This window comes from Mesoplodon mirus, assembly GCF_964341445.2.
Source record: "Mesoplodon mirus genome assembly, chromosome: 3".
Classification (NCBI taxonomy): domain Eukaryota; kingdom Metazoa; phylum Chordata; class Mammalia; order Artiodactyla; family Ziphiidae; genus Mesoplodon; species Mesoplodon mirus.
In genome coordinates this window covers 23,225,096-23,247,026 of record NC_138978.1, presented here as the reverse complement: position 1 = coordinate 23,247,026, position 21,931 = coordinate 23,225,096, and the positions used below count along the sequence as shown (strand labels likewise).

General features: G+C 47.8%; 1 protein-coding gene across 2 annotated transcripts in view; it reads right to left on the bottom strand.

Moving 5' to 3' along the window:
• The window catches only part of MAN1C1 (mannosidase alpha class 1C member 1), a gene marked incomplete at its 5' end in the record, with an annotated part of 133,782 nt that overhangs the window by 43,335 nt on the left and 68,516 nt on the right, over positions 1-21,931 (bottom strand). Inside the window, one exon of one of the 2 annotated variants that reach the window (XM_082614855.1) lies at positions 19,075-19,126. The exons of the other annotated variant lie outside the window; for it this stretch is intronic. Of the gene's footprint in view, positions 1-19,074; positions 19,127-21,931 lie in introns of those variants that run through there. 2 annotated transcript variants of the gene reach the window in all.

Genomic DNA, 21,931 nt, shown 5'->3' with positions numbered 1-21,931 from the left:
GTGTGTCCACCTTTCACCTGGAGAAGAGCAAGTCTAAAATAGCCATGAAGGTCCATGAAGGATGAGAGATAGGTGGAGCAGACCTGGACCAGCTGAGCACAGCCTAGATAAACCAAACCCCAGCCTATCTGCAGCTACATGAATGAGAAATAAATGCTCACTGTTGCCTGCCACTCACTGTGGAATAATTTGTTACATGGCATTATTTTTGGAAATAGCTGACTGATATAATGCCCTTCCAGCCCTATTTCTTTTTTCATCCAAAAGCACTTATTTATTTATTTATTTATTTATTTATTTATTTATTTATTTATTTATTCACTCACTCACTCACTGGCTGTGTGGCATGTGGGATCTTAGTTCCCCGACCAGGGATTGAACCTGTGCCCCCTGCAGTGGAAGCATGGAGTCTTAACCACTGGACTGCCAGGGAAGCCCCCCAGCCCTATTTCTTAATGGTCTTGTCACGTTTTCCATACTCTAGCTGGACTACAGATTCTATGAGGTCCACTCTTTCTCGCCTTCCAGCCCTTTATTCAAGCTGTTCCTTCTGCTTGGAAGGCCTTCCTCTAACCCAAAATGTCTCCACAAATGTCCAAATCCAATGTCTACTTTAAGTCTTGGAGAAAATGCTGCTTCCTCCATGAAGACATCCCTGATCGCCCCACCTGGACCTGAGGTTGCCCTCCTCTGAACATTTATTAAAAGAATTGCTGGGCTTCCCTGGTGGCGCAGTGGTTGAGAGTCCGCCTGCCGATGCAGGGGACGCGGGTTCGTGCCCCGGTCTGGGAAGATCCCGCATGCCGCGCAGTGACTAGGTCCGTGAGCCATGGCCGCTGAGCCTGCGCGTCCGGAGACTGTGCTCCGCAATGGGAGAGGCCATAACAGTGAGAGGCCCGCGTAACGCAAAAAAAAAAAAAAAAAAAAAAAAAAAAAGAATTGCTTTCAACTTTCATTATAGTAATCTGTGTCATCTGTGTCCTTTTCTCAAGTCCATCCCAGGCAGTGAGTGTCTTCAGGGCTGAATCGAAGCCTGTTTAATCGAAGCCTGAAGAGCAAAGGCATCGTTGAGATCTACTGAACGATGCCCTCCGCCCACTGCCTCACACCTACATGAGGAAGCCTCCAAGGAGCCAGTGACCTCACCAGAGGCTGTTCCTAATGTGGTGTGTGGTGTGGGTGGGGTGTAGGGGGGCAGAGACCAACTCCATGGTGCTCTGAAATCCTGGCCCAGGGCAGACACCCAACCGAAGTTCACTTGTGGAATGTGAGATTCTCCTAGATGCAAACCACAGAGGTTAATAAGAACAGCTGCAAATAGCGCTTTGTGCCTGGCACAGTCTTATACACATCTTTTTTTTTTGTGTGTGTGTGTGTGTGTTACGCGGGCCTCTCACTGTTGTGGCCTCTCCCGTTGCAGAGCACAGGCTCCGGACGCACAGGCTCAGCGGCCATAGCTCACGGGCCCAGCCGCTCCGCGGCATGTGGGATCTTCCCGGACCGGGGCACGAACCCGTGTCCCCTGCATCTGCAGGCGGACTCTCAACCACTGCGCCACCAGGGAAGCCCATACACACCTTTTTTAAACCTCGTGAAAAGGCTATCATTGTCCCTCATTTACAGATGAAGATTGAAATTTCAAGGAATTAAGTCACTTGCTCAATATTTATTCATTTACCCAAAAAAATACTTTGGAGTGCTCAGGATGTGCCTGATGCTGGAGAATGGACAGTCCTGGTCCCCACCCTCAAGGAGCGGAAGGTCTGGTGGGGGAGAAAGACACCAACCAGGTGTCACACGGATGACACCGAGTTACAAAGGACCAAATGTGATAAAGGGAAAGAGAGCGGGTGTACGGTCAGGAGAGGGCGGCATTTGAGCTGAGGCCTGAAGGAAGCACAGGAGGAAAGAGGGGGTCGGGCCAGGCAGATGCACAGCAAATGGAATGGAGTGGGGAAGTCTTGGCCTGTTTGTGGAGCAGAGAGGTGGTGTGGGGTGGTGAGAAAGAGGGAACATGGTGGGTGGTGACGGGGTGTGGAGGCAGACCACACAGGGCCTTGGTGGCTCGGGGAGGCTTGTGTGGAGGGCTTAGGGAGATCCCCATCTGCCTGGTGTTTTTTTTTTTTTTTTTTTTGCGGTACGCAGGCCTCTCACTGTTGTGGCCTCTCCCATTGTGGAGCACAGGCTCCGGACACGCAGGCTCAGCGGCCATGGCTCATGGGCACAGCCGCTCCGCGGCACGTGGGATCTTCCCGAACCGGGGCACGAACCCATGTCCCCTGCATCGGCAGGCAGACTCTCAACCACTGTGCCACCAGGGAAGCCCTGCCTGGTGTTTTAAAGTGATACTCAAACTGTCCTGGAGGGAGACCCCATGTAGAGTAATTCAGGGAGCTACACATCTGGGTTGGTGAGCGCCCACTAGTCACTTAGGATGGGTAGGAGGGAGGCAGGGAGCACCTGGGCCTGTGCTTTGGGGTCCCCTGAAGGTGGCTGGAGGCGCCCCTAGCTGGTGGGGAGCTGGTTACCAGTCCAGGGGCAAGAAGAATTAACCAAGAGCACAGGGCACCATCAGCCAGTCACCTCACTTCAGCCCCGTTGGGGGAGCCTCCAGCTGCCCTCTGGAAGCACCAGGGCCTCCCAGGCCCACGGATGCAAGGTCACAATGTCATCTTGGATATACGTGGTGGCCACATAGAGCTATGCATTGATCATGGCAAACAGAGCCTGTGGACCAGAGCCAAGAGGCACAGATGCGTGGCTGTGATAACAAGATGACTGATGATTACTGGAAAGGGGAAAAGCAAGGAAATCAAAGAGGCCCTATTCACCCCAAGAAACATAAAGAGATGGCAGAGGCAGTGCCGGGAGAGCCTGGTACAGAGCTGTGCCCCGGCGGAAGATCCTTCTAGTCGCTGGGATGGCTGAGCTGCAGGGAATGGGCCAGCAGAAAGGGTGGAGCCCTGGAGCCACACTTACTAGCTACCTCAGTTTCCTTATCTGTACAGTGGGGACAACCATACCCCATCCTGAGGGTTAGGGATCACACAGTGGATGCAGCAGCCGTTCCAAGGCCAGCCTCAGTTGAGCCTGTGTGGAGGCAGATGGAGGCACCTCTTTAAAAAGCTTCCCAACAACCCTATAAGGAGGGTGCAATTTGTGTTGCTTTTTTCCAGATGGGGAAACTGAGGCTGAGGGAGGTCATGCAAATTTCCCAAGGTGATGAATGGGGGAGCCAGGATTCAACTTAGGCCGGCTGCCTCGGAGGCTCCGCATTTCACTGCTGTGCCATCCTGCTCCTGTGCAATTTCTGGGAACTTGGCCAGGTTCAGAGGGTCTGAGAGGGCCCCAGGGAGGTGGCCACATCCACAAGACCCCCAGGCCATCTCCTCAGGGCCTGGCAGCACCTCCCACCTGTGGGCTGGAGCAGTGCCCCTCTATAGCAGGTACCACCTATGTGAGAGGAGCTGGTGCCTCTCCCCACAGGAGCCCCGCCCGTGATGCTCAGCCTCCAGGAAGCCTTCCCAGATCCCCTTAAAGGAGTGACGCTTCCTGCCTGCACCACTCTGGGTCCCACTGCTGGTCACTTGGCCAGGCCGACTCACAGGAGGGTCTGTGTTGCTCTATCTCTCTCACAGGCAGGAGCCTGGAAGGTAGAGATCCTGTCATATTCATCTTGGAATCATCTACGATGCTGGGCGCTCAGTAGGGTCTGAGTAAACGTATGTGAAATTAATCTGGAGAGAGAACTGAGAAGGAGCCTGAGCAAGCATGAGCAGAGGCCAGACCAGCTCTGGCCCTCTCCCCATCAGGCCCACGATGGCCCCACCTGATTCACCCTAGGAATGCAGGGAAGAGCAGGAGGGTGACTTGCCCTCCTCTACAGACCAGGGACCTCCCCTTTCCTTAATGCATAGGCCTCTTCCAGAAACTGATAGAAGTCACCCCGACCCTCCCCTTAACTGAAAGGACACTTGCATGCATTTTACACAGAAACTAACACAGGCTTCCCACTGGCAGACCTACCTGTGTTGACAACCTAACTTAGATGGGGGACCTCTGGGTAGATTTTTATTTCCTACAAAGGATGAGGTGAGGAATTTATTTTGGAGTCAGGGAGATGTAGAACAAAATCCTACCTTACTGTTCCTAGCTGTGTGATCTCTGGTTAGCTACTTTACCCACATAAGCCTCAACATCCTCATCTGTGAAATGGGGATAATGTCAGGTAATGCATATTACTAGAGAGATGCAATAATAGGTGAATAGGGAAGGTGTTTTTTTTTCTTTAAATGTAAATGGGTCGCAGGAGGTGCCTCTGAGTCACCTTTCATTTAATTTTATTTGATTTTTTTTATAGGCAGACATGATAGTGGAAAAAGCACAGGCTTCTAGTCAAAATGTTTGACTGTTGGCTCTACACATTACCAGTTGTGTGGTCACAACCACGTTGCTTAAGCTCTCTGAGCCATGAGTCTGCATCTCTCAAAAGGGACTAATAACACCCCGCCTGAAGGTGTGGGTGGCTTGGAAGTGGCACAGAGTCTGGCAGAAAGAGGGAGCAGGAAGGGAAGGGTCTGTGCATGGGCTGAACAGGGAGAGGCCCCTCACCCACCTTCCCACGTCCACCCACTCCTCATCCCTAGCATGACAGCTCTGAGCACGTTTCCTGGGTGAGAACTGCCTCTGTTTTAGATCTGGGGGCCTATGCAATTCACAAATGTAGCAAACGTGCTGCGGCCCAGAAGACAGCTCCCTCTGCTTCAGAGAAAACACACATTTCAATTTCCTAAAGATCGACCCCCAGGAAGCCTTTCACTTCTTTCCTAGCGAGAGCAGTTCTCAGAACTTGGGAGGTGCCACCCTCATGCGACTAAACAATTAAAGCCCAAGTATTTGTCATTCTCAGCAAAGGTTTGTGAGGATGACTGAGAAAATGAAAAAAAATCTGATTTCAGCAGCAGTTTTCAGAAATATATGGTAATCCACTTTTGTCAATCCACTTAAGGCACAGCTCAAATCATTAAAAAGCCATCGCACTTAATCATGCATGGAGAAGGCTGGGCTATGCCTCTCAGATCATTTTCAAAGGGTTTCAGGTTAACTTTCAAAAACTGACAGGCAAGCAGGGAGGGGATTATGATAGATGATAATCTGAGGAATTTCTGGTTCTGGTTCTCGGAGGATAAGGAGTTTATTTGAGAGAAAACTGCCACCCAGACCTCCGCATGGTGGCAATGGTGAGGGAAATTCCAGGATGGATCAGCTGTGACTTCTGCCCTCAGGGAGTCTGCAGCAGCTTTCTCAGAATGACAGCAAATTCAGAGCACACTATTAAGTAAGCAAATAATTGTGATGTATTGTGACAGGTGCTAATAAAAGGTGGAAGTTTACCCCGTGATTTAAGTCTCAGCTGTGAACATACAGACCTGGGTTTGGAATTTGTCTTTGCCACCCACTGTGTGACCTCACGCAGGTTTCTGAACCTCTCAGAGGCTTGGGTTCCTCATCTATAAAGTGGGATGGCCAGCTCATAGGCTTGGGGGGTTATGTATGAGTTCATTCCTATAAAGCCTTTCACGTAGTGCCTGGTACACATTGAGCTCTCAGTCAATGCTGGCTAAGCAGCTAATTCTGCTGAAGGAAGCCTCACAGATGACCTCTGATTGGGATCAAGAAGGACAAGCAGGAGTCTGCAGGGTGGAGAGTTGGAGGAAGGACATTCCAGGCAGAGGGCACAGCACGTGCAAAGGCCCTGAGGTGAGGGGTTGGTCAGGGAGGAGCACAGGGTACGTGGGGAGGGGGACGAGGGAGGGAATGCTGCAAGCTAAGCTGGAGTCCTCCTGTGAAGGTCAGTGAATGCCAGGCTGAGGAGTTTGGACTTTATTGAAGGCTGGGGCAGTGTTTCTGACCTCAAAGGGTCAGGAACATCCTGTGTCTTCTTCCAGGTCTTAGTCCATGTTGGTCACTTGTTGACTTCTAAGTGACCACCTCCCATCAAACTCTGATCCAGGGTCCCCAGCCTTTGTTTAAGGAAAACACCCTCTATTAGGTCCAGCAAAGATCATGTTCCCCTTCTAAGGAAGGCAGAGCCGTTGTGGGGAAACTTCTATACCTAGTCAGGAACTGCATTTCCCACCCTCCTTGCATTTAGGTGGGGCCCTATGACCAAGTTCTGGCCAATGGAATATGGGTATAATTTACATACATATTGAGGCCTGGTCCATGAAACCCCCTGTGGGACCCTTCAAGGCTGAGGTGACCTTGGGAGTCACAAGCTGAAGATGATGGAAGCTCCATCACCCTGGGTCCCTGAGTGACTGTGATGAGCAGAGGTCCCTCCTCCTCCCATCAATTTGACTTTACATGAGCAAGAAGTAAATGTCTGTTCTCAATCCATAAAAAGGTCTCTGGGTTTATCTGTTATAGCATCTAGCATTACCTTAAATAAATACACCCATTATACAGAATGACCTCGGGCATGTTATTTCGCCTCTCTGGGTCTCAGTTTCTCTAATGCAGATTTTTGTGAAGGGCTAATAAGATGACAAATGTGAGTGGTGCTTTGCAAGCAGGGAAGGCTACAGAGATGCCATTCACTGCTGGTGTTGTGGCTTTGGTCTCTCCGAGAGCCAGAAGGGGAGGGGACTTTGTACAGCCCCTGATGAGGCGGGGGAGTGCAGCCAAGGTCTTGGAGAAGCTCCATGCAAGGGATCCAGATCTATCATCAGATCCTGACCCAGATTGGAGACTTTAGTTCTGCCCCTTGGCAGAGATGCTCCCCAGAGGGCTGAGCCCCCTGAGGGAGGGACTGGGGCCTGGCTTCTGTCTCCTGGTGGCTCCCCTGGGAAGGAGTTGGCCCTGCCTCCCTGATACCTTGTTCCAGCCTCTCACAACTCATTAACAGGAAATTGCATGCCCTGCCAGGAAGATGCACGTCTGATTTTTCAGACATGTCAGGTAGACACTATTATCAAAACCTTGTCATTTCTCTGCATAGCCCCACATCCTCCTGCTCTGGGGTTCTCCTGCCAGGTTCTGTGCTCGGGGCACACGCTTGCTCTCTCTGGAGATTTGAGAACCTCGTGCAGTTTAGCTTCCGCCAGCCAGTCTGGCAGGGAGCAGGGGTTCGGGATGGAAGCCTGCATTGGTAGCTGAGGCTCACCCTGTACCCCACCCCTAAGCAGTCCTGCACTCCCAGCCCAGGACTGGTGCTGAGACCCCGTAAGAAGACAGGAGGAAGGCCTGAGTGGTATGTGAAGTGCTGAGCTGGATTTGAGCAATGACAACTTTAACAGGATCCTGGTCATTACATGTCCTTCTGCTGAGAGGGTTTCCTCACCCATAGCTTAGAGGTAGGGATGGAGAATGCCCCACCCTCAGCCTCTGGAGCCTGGATTCAGGGGCAGGGCCACCTCATCCTGTACACATGGTCCCGCCGCCCCGTTCTCAGGCAGGTGGTTGCAGACACCGACCTCCTGTCTCCTGTGCTCTAACCTTTGCCCAATGTCCACTTGCCAGCACTAGTTGGGGACATGAGAGGGGCTCTCAAATCACAGTAAAAACCATCAACGCCCTGGGCCAGGCTCTATGGAGAGACAGAGAAGAATCAAAAACAACAAGGACAAAAAGCATCAATTTCCACAGCCTTTCTCACAATAATTAACTTGTCTGAGCCTTATACCCACCCTGAGGGGTGCCATTACCCTTATTCCACTGAGGAGGAAACTGAAGCTCATGGAGATTAAACCATTGGTGCTCAAGGTAACCCAGCTAGTGCACTAGGCAGTAATCTGAGCTGCACCCTATAAACGTCCCATAATAATCACGGTCACTTGTTTAGTAGGTCCTACATACCAAGCACCAAACTGAGCATTTTGTCAACTCTCCAGCAGAGGTTATAGTATTTCCATTTTCAGATGACGTCTGGAGGCTCAGAGAGGTTAAGCAACTTGCCCAAGGTCACACAGCAAGTAAGCAGTAACCATAGCCTTAATGCCTACAGTGTTGGTGCTCTCTCCCTATACCAGTTGCCTCATCAGCAACAAGAGTCCCACTTAGGGAGGGCAGGGAAAGAGGCTACCAGATCCTATCAAGTGAAAAAGAAGCAGATAAAATTGCACACATGCTGGTCACCACTCCATTAAAAACTCAAGTGTGCATGAATCAGATGGGATGGGATCTGGTAGACAGCTGGGTGGCGTCTCAGAGTGAGGCGGGGCCTGGCAACTTCTGTTAGCTCATGGTCTTCCTTGGCTGTATCTTTCCTTGTAACGATGGCTGAGGGTAAAGGTGTATAGGAGCCAAGTGGGCACAGGTGTGGTGGCTCATCGTTTCCTTGGCCCTGGCAGCACGGGGTCCTCCCTCCCTCTTCCAGGTGCAGGAGCCACCTGGCCAGGTAACCTCTCCACCCCACCGCATTCCAGACAGCCTTCAGTCTCAGGCAGAGATCCAAGCAAACCAGAGACCACTGCCCTGAGCACGTACAGCTTTTGAAATAGTGAGGACTTGCAGGAGAGGGACTGCAGCAGCAGCTATAGCCCAGGCAGTGTTAGAGAGGCCCCCATGCCTGCAGTCCTCCCACCACAGAGGCCAAGGCCAAGGAGCTGGTTTCCAACTACCCTCTAAAAGGCCCTTTGTGACGTAGCCCCTGCCCTCCTGGGCAGCTCAGTAGCCACTTCTCCTTTCATGCTATCATCACACTCAGTTCAGCATACTCCACCGCCATACCTCTGCCCAGGCTGTCGGCCCTCCCGTTCCGCCTGACTATTCTTCAGCTCTAGAACCCAAGTCTGTTGTTCTTAGTTGTCCTGAATCCACCCCCCAGCTTTCAGACTGTTCATAGTCTCCCACCAAAGTCATGTATCTTAAACTTCTGTTAAAACAAACACTTCAGGGCTTCCCTGGTGGCGCAGTGGTTGGGAGTCCGCCTGCCGATGCAGGGGACACGGGTTCATGCCCCGGTCCGGGAGGATCCCACATGCCACGGAGCGGCTGGGCCCGTGAGCCATGGCTGCTGGGCCTGCGTGTCCTGAGCCTGTGCTCCGCAATGGGAGAGGCCACAACAGTGAGAGGCCCGCGTACCGCAAAAAAACCCAAAAACAAAAAACAAACACTTCAGGAGAATTCTAGAACTCCTTCTAAAAGGCAGAGTGGGGTGGAGAAGGAGGATCAGCAGGGGAGAGGGGGAGAGGGGCACTGGAAGGTGAGATGGGATGGCCTGAGGACACACTGCATACCTGTGCTCTGGGGGGCCGCAGGACGGCCTAGGACGCCCCAGGTGGCTTTGCTCTAATCTGCCTAATCTGCCTCTACAACAGTTCCCGGGCCCTCACTCCACCGTGCCCTTGCACATGCTGTGCCCTCCACCTAGAAGGCAGTTCTACTCTTCTCTGCCTGGGCAGCTCCAGCTCATCCTTCAAGGCCCAGCTGGATACCACCTGCTCTGTGAAGCTCCAGAGTCGAGTCAGTTGCTCCGTCCCTTGTATTTCCAGCACCGCGTGTCTCACAATTACACGTGGATACTTTCCTCTAGGAGAACTCTTTGGGCCAAGGGACATGGCCAATTCACCTTTGCATCTCTGGCATCAGCCCAGAACTGGCCTAGAAATGCCTCCTGAATGAATGAATGAGCCTCTGTCTCTAAGATGCCAAGACGCCTAATTCCCCACTTCCTGCTGGGCGTTCCTCTCCAGTCCCGAGAGATGCAAACTGCACCCTTTGTCTTCCACCATGTTGGTACTGACCAGAGTTGGATTTTAATGGTGCTTTGACAAAGGGCGGCACCCACATTCATCTTCCTTGGCTAATTACATTTCCCAATTGAAATGCTTATCTCTGGGCTGGTGTTAAAGACATAATCAGTTTCCAGAATGGATTCAAAAGAGGTGAGAAGCAAGAAAATAATTAAGCTAACTCCTGATTGAATCAAATAATTAAGCAGATTAAATCAGTTGCCTGTGATCTACAGCCCAGCCCAAGCCTGGGGAGTGCATTTCTCTATCGGAGAGATCATTTCTGATTGTTTTAAAGATGGAGAGCATTTCCTCTGAGTAGTAAGTAAAGGACTGACTCTTTCAACTGAATACAAATCAGGGTAGCAGGACCCCAGCTTCCTGGTTTAGGCAAAGTATTGTGGGTTTCGTAGAAGAAAGCTTGAAGGTGGGGCGTGCTCTGTTCCAGAGCCACACCTGCACACCCACGGCACAGAGGTTGCATTGATGGCCCTGGTTTCTCACTTCTCCCTGTGTCCATGCCCTCTGCCCCTCTGAGCAGGGTTTCCTGCTCTGTCCGCTTACTCTGGGCTCAGCCATGTGGCTAACTTTAGCCAGTGACAGCAAATGTGATGTAAGCAGAGGCTGGCTTTCTTACCCCTTTGCCATCAACATGAGAACATCCTGGGACTAGACCACTGAAAACGAGACATGTGGAGCACAGCTGAACTGACCGGTTGTCCAAGGGTCTCCTAGGTCAGCTCACAGTCAGCCACCCCCAGTCAAGATCAGCAAAGTCACTTAGCCGACCCAGCCTGGAGCTGCTAAACCCTGAAGACTCCCAGGCTAAATAAAAACTTAGTGTTACATGCCAGTGAGGTTTGTGGGTACGTGTTATGCTGTATCATTGTGGCAATAGATAACTGATAAAGTATCCCTCAGCCTGGGTTGGCCTATTCTCCAGCCCCAGCCTCTAGAAGGTACCCTCTACCCTCAGCCAAGCATCACTTAGAACCCTGATATTTGAACAGTAAATATTAGATGAGTAAAAAAATTCATCTAATCCTCACAAAGGCTCCTGGGCAGCTGTCAGGAAGGGGATCACTTGCCCCATTTTATAGATGATGATGCTAAGGCTCAGGGAACCAAGCAATTAGAAGAGCAAGAGATTATGGTTAAGGAGAGTGAGTTAGATGAATGCAGTAGCCTCTATTTCTACCCCCCACCCCGAAACTCCACTGAAACAACAGTATGAGATTTTTTTTAAGCATCAATTCAGAAGGACAAAACAAACAGAGGAGAGGCAAGAGCAACAGTCTTGGCCTCTATTAAGGAGAGAGACATGTAGCACTGACTTAGCAAAGCCAGGAAAGCAGAATCTAAGCCAAGATGCTGAAAGCACATGCATTCAGGTCTACACCAGAGAACCTCACAGGGTCTGGAATTGGTGGCAACACGAGGCATCTCTGGAAGGATTTATTGAAAGTCAGCCTTAAAGGCAGTAAGACCCCTTTTCTTTTACGTCTACCCAGCCACGAAAATGTCTCCCTCTTGTCCCGGCAGAAAACTAGGGGTTGAGACTTGGAAGGGAGTAAGACAGAAGGCCTCTGGACTGTGGGAGACCTGGCAGAGGCAGGGACACCATCCCGAGAGCGTGGGGGTTAGGGGAAGGTTTCTGGACTGCCCCACATTGTCCTCCAGCCCTCTGCCCACCTGGCTCTCAGCAAGCAGAGGCCAGGAATTCACTTTCAGATAGGAGAATGGAAACATCTTCAATGCAGACTCTGACCAGCTGTAGAAAGCAAAAACCAGCATATATCCAGAGTTCCCTGTTGCATCACCCTGCAGTGAGGCATCAGCCAACAAAATCCACTCACCACATTGGGGGGTGGGGTGAGTGGGTGTGGGGCACACTGGAGTCCCAACCATCTTCTTTTCTGGCCCCCATTTAACATGCACACAGCCATTTGAGGGAAAACTCACATGTGCAATAGGCATACATATACCCAAACAATCAGGAAAAGTATATTTAGAGGACACAGAGGCTCTGAAGGAAGAAGGAAACTACAAAAAAATATCCTCAGAGAGACAAAAGAAAATGTGTTGCACCCATGAGATAAGATCAGGATGCTCAAAAAAGAACATTCACAAAGTAAAACAGAACTCTTGTTAATTAATACACAGTCTGACAGAAAAAAAAACCCCAAAAAACCCTACAGAAGAGCTGGATGATAAATTTGAGGAAATTTCCCAGAGTAGAACCAAAGAGAGAGAGATGAGGATGTGGAGCAACTGGAACTCTCAAACACTGCTGCTGGGGATGGAGAATGGTGTATCCACTTTGAAAAAGACAGTTTGGCAGTTTCTTACAAAGTTAACCATACACTTAACACATGACCCAACAGTTTCACTCCTGGGTGTACACACAAGAGAAATGAAAACATACATCCACACAAAAACTTGTACATGACATACAAAACAGCATTATTTGTAATAGCCCCAAACTGGAAACAACCCAAATGTCCATCAACTGGTAAATGGAAAAAAAATAACTGTGGAATGGCTATACAATGGAATACTACTCAGCAATAAAAAGGCACAAACTATTATACATATGACAATGTGGATGAACTTTAAAAACATTATGTTAAGTGAAAGAACCTGACACCAGAGTACACACTGTGTGATTCTATTTATAAGAGACTCTAGAAGGTTCAAATTAATCTAGAGTGATAGGAGGCAGCTCAGTGATGGTCTGGGCCAGCAGTTGAAGAAGGATGAACTGTCAAGGGGCGTGAGGGAACTTTCAGAGGTAAAAATATTCTGTATCTTGGTTTTGGTGGTGGTTAATTTCTCAACATGCATTGAAAGGTACACTTAAAACTGGGTGCCTTTGATTGTAAGAAATTATACATCAACACAGTTGATTTGAAAGTGAAAAAAAAGATAGTGCTATTGACTCAACTGGGGTTAAAATCAAGGAGGTTTCATGGAGGAGGCAGTGTGTAAGCTTGGTTTTTAAAAATGAACTTGAGAGACATATGGAAGAAAAGGCAGGGACCTGTCAAGCAGAGCAAACAGTATAAGTATGGTTGAGACTGCTAGTTGCCCCCTAATATCCATTCTCTCTTGATATCTATAGAAACAGAAGCCATAATTCTATCTGAGCACATGGCCATGAGAATAAAGACTATATTTCCCAGCCTCTCTTGCAGCTAGGAGTAGGCATGTGCACAAGTACTGGCCAAGGGGATGTAAGTGGAAGTGGGGTGTGCAACTTCTGGAGAGTATGTTTAAAGTGAAGGGACATTCCTTCTCTTCCCCCTTTTCCCTTTCTGCTGGCTGAAATGTGGACATGATGACCAGAGCCAGAGCAGCCACCTTGGACCACAAGGTAGAAGCCACTGCTGAGAATGAAGGGTGGACCCTGAGTCCCTAATGAAGTGGAGTCACCACACCAGTCCTAGACTAACTACCTGGACTTGTAAGTGAGAAAGGAATAACCTTCTCTTTTGTTTAACCTATTGCTATTTTGGATTTTCTATTAGCTCCAATAGAATCCAATCCTAAGGAATAAATTGGGCAAAGGCAAAGAGAGGTGACATGAACATGTCCCCAGTGTCACAGACTCCTGGACACGACCATCATGATTTGACTGTACTGCTTGAGGGCAGGGCCCTGGTGTTCCTCGTTTTTCTGTTTCCAGGGCTTGGAACTCAGCAGGTGCTCAGGAAAAACACTGAGTTGGCTGGAAGACCATGGCATGGCTGAAGGCCCAGAATGATGTTACGGAATGAATGTTTGTGTGTCCCCAAAATTCATATGTTGAAACCCTAACCCCCCAATGCAATAGTATTTGGAGATGGGGCTTTTAGGAAATAATTAGAGTTAGATGAGGTCATGAGGGTGGGGCCCTCTGATGGGATTAGTGCCCTTATACGAAGAGACACCAGAGAGCTGGTGCATTCTCTCTCTCTCTCCTCCTCCTCCACTCCCTCACTCTTGCTCCACAAGTACACAAAGAAGTCGCTCAAGATGTGAGCACACAGCAAGATGGTGACTGCCTACAAACCAACAGAAGAGGCCTTAGGATGAAACCCACCTTGCCAGCACCTTGATGTAGGACTTCCCAGCTTCCAGAGCTGTGAGAAATAAATTTCCGTTGTTTAAGCCACCTGGCCTGTGGCATTTTATTATGGCCCTTGAGCAGACTAATACACACAAGATAGACTATGTGTTTGCTCTCTGAGGGCAATGCCTAAGCCCTCCTGTTCACCCCCATAATCCTTGCACCTAGCTCCAGAAGGCTTGTTGTGGGGTCTCAGGTATTTGCTGAAGGAAAGAATGAAAGACTGATGTAACAGAAGTCCGAGGTTTCACAGGCCAGCATTTGCCTATCCTTTTGGTTAACAGGTCCCCAAACTGCTTTCTGGGGCACCTCCCCTCCTCCCTCACTTCTAGTCTATGTTCTTCTTGGGGTGGGACTGTCTAGATGCCCCGCAGTGGGGATGAGTGATCTAGACCTCAGCCAATCCATACCTTTCATCCCTCTGGACATAAGGATATGTTAGGGACAGACAGAGCCACATGCCCAATTAAAGCTTGTCAGAGCTAATCTTGAGACTTCAAGTGAACAATCTAGAAACAATCAAGAAAGTGGCACTAGCTCTTTTATACCACACACAAATTGAGTGGATGGAAGATAAAGTAGCTGTAGCCAAATTGCTATCATCAAGGAACAGCTGATCTGAGAATGAAGCCCACTGAGAGAGAGTACAGCACAGAGACAGAGAAGGAGGAATTGAGTCTTGGTGACTTCAATTTGATGCCTGGATCAAGCTGTGCCTGAAGTCCAATCCTAGTGATTTCAACTAAGTGATCTAATTAATGTTTTGGGGGGCTAAACCAAATGGGCTTGAGTCTTTGTCTCTTGCAACCCAGAGAGTACACGCTAACACAATTGACCTTAAGGTCAATGTCACCCTTAAAATATGTCATCTTGGGAGCAGTGCTGCCATCTAATACAGGGACCAGGGCACTATCAAGTTACTGCATTAACTCCATTTCCTTTCAACTGTAGCTGACTCTGAGAACTTAAACAAGGTCTTGTTGATTCTTCCTGGTATGTGACATTGTAAACCAATCTCACATTATCAGCATTGCAAAAATTCCCCTATAAAAACACAGGAGTCTAAAATGTTAATCTGGGAATTAGTGGACATTTATCTTCTTTTGGATCGGTATAATTTCCTCCCAGGTTTTTTATCTGCTTTCTGAGCCATATCATTTGTCTAAGCTTTCACAAGCTCATGCAAAACACATAATGCACTTCAGCTACAAAAATCAGTGCTTGAGGATATGTTTTTACCAGGACTGCTACAGAAATTTTTCCCATTGCTTTTCAGAGGCCTCGCTACCAAAATTTTTATTCATGAATAAGAGCCAGAACAGTCTCACTTATAAACAAAGCTTTTCCCTAATTATCAAATCAAGGAAAATATGTAATTAAAAAAAATATATATAGTTTTTTATTTTTCAAGGGGAAGAGATTTATATTAGTTTGGGCTTCAAACAACCCTCATCTTCCCTCCACCACCGAGACTGACTTTAATTAAAGACCATTTACCCTGGGAATGGATTGTTTGCTGCAATTTGTACCGAAGACACACATTTGCAGACAAATGGATTGCAGTCCTTAGATTTTGCTCAGATGACAAAAGAAGTGATTATGTTCCCTCGTCACTTCCTCACTCTGAAGAACTCTATTAAGAGAATAATTTGAACGGTCTCTCTGCTACTCTGCATTTTAAAGTGTGATCTATTTCAATGCCACCAACATTTTTCCCCTTTAAAAAATGAGTGATGTTTAAGAAAAAATGCCAGCTGGGTGTCTATTTGAGGAGGGGCTGCGGGAAACGAGAAGGTTTATATAACTCCCTCTGAAGCCCCAGTTGCTTGCAAGTGCGTGGGTAACCTGTAGCTTTGTTTTGTGGCTACAAATAGCAGACAGAGATAATCCTAGAGCACAGGAGGAGACTAATCAAATTCACACGCCGGCTGTGGACACCTAGTTCTATTTTTCCACTTCCTGGCTGCCCAGTGCCGGAGGGGTTTGGACGGGGCTGTCTAACTCTGGAGCCACGGAGTTTAAATGGAACTGTCAGGCCCTAAGGCTTCCTGATTCATATGTGGTTTGAAAAGAGGCCCATGGATCTGCTGAAGGAAGCCCAAACCATAGGGAGGTCACTGGTGATAAAACAAGCCCAGGGGTGCCTTCTCCATGACCCCACGAACACCGGTGTGCTGTGTTATAATGCCTCATGCGTCTGTTATCCTGAAGGACTGAGGGTGCTTTGAGAGCACGGGCTAGTCTACCTCCTCAGAGCTTAGCTCAGTATCTGGCACACAGTGGTGCTCAATAAATGCAGAGTGAGTAAAAACATGTCCTTTAGTTCGTCCGTTTGGAGCTGAGCTCAGTACCAACACTGACTGGGTACTTGGGCAATTTATCCCAAATCCAGGAAAGGCATATCTAGCCTTGGCCTGAGACGATGGAAATTCAACTTCCTTCTTTCACTCTGATCCATGAACTATTTGATTTTAGAGATTTTAGAGCAGGGAGGAATCTGAGCGTGGTGGACTGCAAAAACATCTTGATTCTCCACCCTTCCCTGAATCCATGCCTTTGGCAATGTGACTCAGCAGCTGCTTTCGTCAAGAGATGGAGTCCTTCTCCTCACCCCTTGTATCCTGGCTGGCCTTTTAACTTGCTTGGCCAACAGAATGTGAAGGAAGTAACAATGTGCCTTCTGAGCCTTGGTCTTAAGAGGATACGCATGCTTCCACTTGTTCTTTTAGACCCTTGTCTCTGCTATGAGAAGAAGTCCAGGTCCACACGTAGCAAAGCTAGGTCATCCAACCAAGGCCATCCTAGACCTAAGGGCTCCCAGGTGACTTATCAGCTGACTACAGATGCATGAGTTAGCCTAGTCAAAACCTACAGACTCATGAGAAATAAAACATGGTTTTGTTTTAAGTCACTAAGTTTCAGGATGGTTTGTTACACAGCAATAGCTAACTGATACATAGAGCTCAGCATTCCAAACAAGTGGGTACCCTGAAGCCCAGAGGGGGAGAGAACTTTCCTAAAACCACATCTGCCAGTGACAAGAATCCACATATGGGAACCACTCACTCAGGGCCCTTCCAACTATACCAAACACTGATCTTTCTTTAAGTACGCATTTCTTTTCATCTTTCTAAGTCATCAGTGCTCAGGTTCTGAACAAAGGGCAGGGGCAGGTATGTGATGGTCACCGAGCAACCATAAAGAGGCAAGGTACATATCATTAGTTTCCAGCTCACTACCTCTGAGGTTCTAGAATCATGCTCCTAGGAAGCCATTTGGTTCCCACACATTGTAACCATCTGTTCTGCCATGAGAATCAAGCCACAGTGGTCTTTTCCAAATTTGTAAAAAATTATGGAAATCAATAGGACTTTTAATATTAATAGTAATTTATAAAAGGCACTTAGAACAGCACTTGGCACACAGTAAGTGTTCAATAAATGTAAGTTACTATTATTGTTAAATTCTCCTCTCACACTTTTTTCTTAAACCTTTGGCACCTCATACCATGTGTCAGTCATCAGGCAAAACATATGGATAACAAGTCACAGCTAACATTCATTGAGCACCTGTGCAGGCCAGGCCTTCTACATAAGTCATTGAAGTTAACTGTCACATTTCTTTGAGGTACCAACCCCATCTTACAGATGAGGAAACCAAGGCTCAGTGAGATGAATTTGTCCAAGGTTAGTAAAGCTGGGAAGTGGCTAGATTCATACCCTAGCTGTCTGATGCAAGCCTGGGGCAGCACACACTATGATTATTCATCTCTGTTCTCTCTCATGCTTAGCCTAGAGTGAGGACTGAACAAAAGTACAGAGTGAATAAATGCATTTCAAGAATTCAAAGAAGATAGTGTCTCCCTGCCCCACCCCAAGTAGGGCTGAAATTAAAAAGACTGACAATCTGACAATATTAAGCACCAGTGAGGATGTGGAACAACTGGAACTCTCATGCACTGTCCTCCCCCACCCCCAATCTCAGGCTCTCGTACTTGAAAGGACATTTACTGTAACCAAGAGGGCAGGGCAGCAACCGTGTCTGATTGACTGACACAACTAAAGAGACTTACAGAGCCCTGGTGAAGTGCATGGGCTTCAGATTCCCATGTTCCTGGGCTCAGGAACATGCAAGTGTCTAAGCCCCAGGTGATGCTAAATGAGTAAGAAATTCACCAGGGACTTTCTTAGATACTTTCCAAGACAGTGGCTCTTTGGTACTGTCTGGGGATTGAACTCCCCACCACCCCAGTTCTAAGATCACATATGCAGTTGTCCAACATTTTACAATTAAAAAATACCGTCATATGATTCTTCTTGTTTAATCCTTCTAACCCTAACCCTTTGAGGCTGGCCAGAGTTAGGAAATAGTATCCCCATTTTACAGATGAGGACACTGAGGTCTGAGAGGTAAATTTCTGTCCTAGGATCACACAGTCCTCCTGCCTGACTCAATCCAGTGCTCTTTCTACTATATATCTCATAAATAAGGTGGGGTGGGGAACAGAGAGATGGGGAGAGAGGGGGTTATTACTACAGTGCTCCTGGCACTAAGTTAGGTGCTTTTGTGTGCTATCACGACAACCAGGTGAGATGGTATTATGCCCATGTTACACATGAGGAAACAAATTCAGGGAAGCTGAATGATTTGCCCAATGTGATGATAATAACAAATGGCAAAGCAAAATTCAAACCCAGGTTTTGAATCTCCACAGCAGTAGGCAGAGACCTACTTTCTAGAAACAGAGTTTATTGGGATCCCAGTCTGGTGAGTGACAACAAATTAGCAGGATATGACAATGCATGGTTCAGGCTCCGACTCCTAAAAGCAGCTTTCAGATGGGAGGCTAGAGCTGCCTGAGGCTGGGCAGCATCGGGGAATGTGAGCTAGTCTCTCAAAGGAACCACCTGGAAAGAAATGAACCACTTATGCTATTCCAGTAGGTTTGTTTTTTAAAAAACATATGCGTTTTGAGGTCAAATAAAATGAGACTGTCAGTCTGGAGGGATGAAAGGCTGCCCAGAATTACGGTTCCAGCATGTCTTGTTATCTCAGGCCATGGTCTTTGGGTTCTGCCCCAAAATACTTATTTCGACTGGAGACCTTCACCTCTTCTGTGCTCTGGGTAAAATTCGTGTTACTGGTTTTGGGAAACAGGAAGATTCTGAGGTCTGCAGCACAGCTGTCACCAACCCCCGGGACACCTTTTCCATCAACCAAGCTCTGGCCCACCTGTTTACGGCATCTAATGCTTCACAGAGAAATGAACAAAAACAGCTTCTTCTCAATACTTGGTCTGAGACTTCTGACGTGGTCCATCCCAGTCACCTGCAGACAGGAAGCAGAAGCTGAGAGCGTGCACCAGGGCAGGGGCTGGAGGTCTCTCCCTTTCTGCTCCCAGCGCTTGTTTCCCAACATCTGCCTCTTAACAGTTTGTTGCTATCTTCCCTGTGAGATACGAGCCATGTCAGACCAGGACCCAGGGCTGGTTTTTCTCTGAAATCTCCAGCTCCAATACTTGGAGCTCTGTAGGAGTTCCACAATGGCTCGTTGAATAAACCAATGAATGAATGAATGATAAGTCCTGTCCTGTGACTGCTTCCCTGTACCAGGGGCCTGGCTGGTGATGATGACTGTGATGATAATGATAAGGAGGAAGAGGCGAAGTTGTCGTAGCCAAGTTCTAGGCAGGGAGAACAGACGTTGACCTTCCCAACCTCAAAGACTGCAGTAGCTTTTCCCAGTTGGCCTACACCCTTTTGAAGCCCCCAAATGCATTTTCTTCCCCAGATCAAGTTATTGCAGAGGTAAAACAATTCTCTGGTCAAGTAAAATGAATGCGAGCAGATTATCTATTGATTGTCATCCTCCCAGGTTTTACGGATAAAGACCCCCTACCTGGACTCTGCATGGAGCACTGATAGGCCAACTGGCTATGTGATGGGAGGTCCAGAGGCCAGAGCTTTGAATGGGCTGATTTTAGCGCTTCAGAAATCTCTGCTGCGTGTGATGGCTTTCTACGTTGGCATTTCCGCTCCCTGGGTTTTAAAGAATGAGAAATCTGTGGCTGATCACATATTCAGCAACCAAATGCACTTATTCGGAGACCTAAATTGCAGAAATAACTCGCGTGATTAGTTGAATGAATATGAGTCAGATCATCAAGCTCAATCTATGGATAAATCAGGAAGAGATAACTGGGCCCAGTGGAGGGCGAGCCCTCCCCATCAGTCTCTTCTGCTGGGCCAAGACACACTTTCCCTGCGAGGTGGCCAAGGTGGGAATCCTCGAGCCTCTGCTCCTCAGAGACGCTCTGCCTTGTTCTGCTTATGTACCAGGCCCAGCCACACCCCAAGCCCCAGCTCCAAGGCAGAGCTTCAAGTTCCGAGGCAGCTGGACCTCTGATTATTCCCAAAGGGCAGATCCACTGACGATGAGCCAGCCCCAGTGAGGGACATGAGAAGAGGGCCCTGGCCTCACCCCGGGCCCAGAAGCCTGTCCTCCTAATGCTCACTGGTTGAGTTCCTGCAAAACAGGCCTTACCTTCTAGGCTCTGGCCTTGGATTTGCCTAGTCCAGCAGCATTCTCATCAAGCAAATCTCCATATCCCTTGCGCATGCCCGACTCTCCCAGAGTGGCCTCCAAGGATTCCCCCAGCCAGAGCCTGGGTCCCACATGGAACCTGCTCCAGGAGGAGCACAGAGCCTCTAAGCACAGCGCATGCTCAGTCCCATACCTCAGCCCAGCCTGCAGGCCGACCAACCCTGCTGAGTTGTGCAGAGATCTCACAGCTTCCTTAAAGTGGGCCACCAGTCACCTCATCTTCCTTGCTCTGGATGGCTCCCAAGAAGGTACCTCCCAGGGACTGAGGACCACATCTACGTCATAGTGGCATGACACAGACACCATCAATTCTTCCTTTCCTGTTCCTATTATGCAATTGTGGGTGTGACAGGACTCTGAGAGGCCAGGCCTCAAGTATGGCAGTCACAGAGTAAAGAGCTGGAGGAGACAAAGTAGGGAACAGGTATGTTTAAACCATTCAGTGGAAGGCTATACAGACTTCAACTTTTCCATCAAAAGGAAAAGGATCAAAGAGCTTGGGTTCCAATCCTGGCTCTGCAGTTTGCCAGCTGTGTGACCCTGGCCAAAGTACATAACCACTCTGGGCCTCAGTATCCTCATCTGTAAAATGTAGATATTTCTGTATAGAATTATTTGTAGGACTCAATAAATAACATATTTAAAGCACTCAGTAGAGTGGCATGTGATAAATACTTGAACATGTTAGCTAGTCCTGTTCTAAAAACTTATCCTAAGAAAACATTAGGACAAGTATGCAAAGATTAGGGAACTGAATTAGAAAGATTCTAGAATGGCAAAAAAAAAAAAATCAGAAATAACCTAAATGTAAAGTAATAGGATAAGAAAAAAATATACAAAATGTATGTGTATATATATAATGTGTGTGAACATACACATTATATATATATATATACATATACATGTGTATATGTATATATATACACATATAGTCTGTCCATACAATAGACTACAACGTAGCCATTAAATACGACAATATAGTTGTTTAGTGTTTAACAGCTTGAAAAGGTGATCACAAAATGCTGTTAAGTGAACAAGCGGGTCACAAGACAGTATTTATCATATGATTCCATTTATTTAAAAATATATATTTATCTCTATTCATTTATATGGGGACACAACTGGAGAGACACACAAAACTATGGGTCACCTCTGAGTAATGGAACTTCGGGAGCCTTTCTTTCCGGTTCTTATTTGGAATTTCTAATTTCCCTACAATGGGCATATACTACATTTATCTTTTTTTTTTTTTAAAGGAAAAAAGAGATGGAGTAATTTTAAGGGTAGAAAAGGATTTTCATACTCAGATAATTCCAACACAGATAAAAGGATTTGTTCAAACTTCATCACTCTCCAACTGAGAAGAGGCATGAAGAATGGCAGCCTTAAGAGAGAAAATCCCACGTTTCAAGGTTTAGTGTCTGAGAAGAGTAGCTTAAAAATGAGAGTGTCTCCAGCCATCCTTATACATCCTTCCCCATCGCTC